Source organism: Salvelinus fontinalis, chromosome 19, assembly GCF_029448725.1.
Source record: "Salvelinus fontinalis isolate EN_2023a chromosome 19, ASM2944872v1, whole genome shotgun sequence".
In the NCBI taxonomy this organism is placed as follows: domain Eukaryota; kingdom Metazoa; phylum Chordata; class Actinopteri; order Salmoniformes; family Salmonidae; genus Salvelinus; species Salvelinus fontinalis.
The window spans coordinates 31,470,040-31,470,821 of NC_074683.1; positions in this window are offsets into that span (position 1 = coordinate 31,470,040).

The window sequence follows — 782 nt, forward strand, 5'->3', positions numbered from 1 at the left end:
TATGTGTAAAATGATTTTGCAAGGCTGGTGCACAACGCAGCCGGTGTGATCAGCATGTAACATACCTGTCAAACTCATTCCACAGAGGGCCGAGTGTCTCTGGGTTTTCGCTCATCCCTTGTACTTTATTGATCAATTAAGGTCACTAATTAGTAAGGAACTCCCCTCACCTGGTTGTCTAGGTCTTAAATGAAAGGAAAAAACAAAAACCAGCAGCCTCTTGGCCCTCCATGGAATGAGTTTGAAAGCCCTGCTTTAACACATTGCATTGAAACCTTGGTAGCTGACACACAAATCCATGATATTGACCTACAATAGTCAACAAAGAATGGGCAGTATGCTACTGTAACAGCAGTAAGGTCACCATACATTTTACATTTAGGGCTGTGACTGCCATTTGAGGAAATAGGCTTATTGAGGATATTGAATTAGGCTCTTGGCCCAGTCTATTGATGGTATAAAGTGAGAATTAAGCTATACAGTATAATGTCTTCCACAAAAACTGTCTCTGCTTAGTCAATACATAACCTAATTGCCTAATGAGCACAGTCAGCAGTCATGTGATGTGATCTCTGTTAAGTAATACAATAGAGCGTGTGTACAGTGAATCCTCATTATCCAGGGAGCGCATGTAATCAGCACCCCTTTTACATATGCATTGATACCCCAGCGGTTCACACCTCACTAGAATGGCTCAGTCGAATATTTAGTCAAGTATTCGGTGATCAACAAAAACCTGGAAGCTTGCGCCACCTGCTGGCCATAAACAGAGACATGCGAGA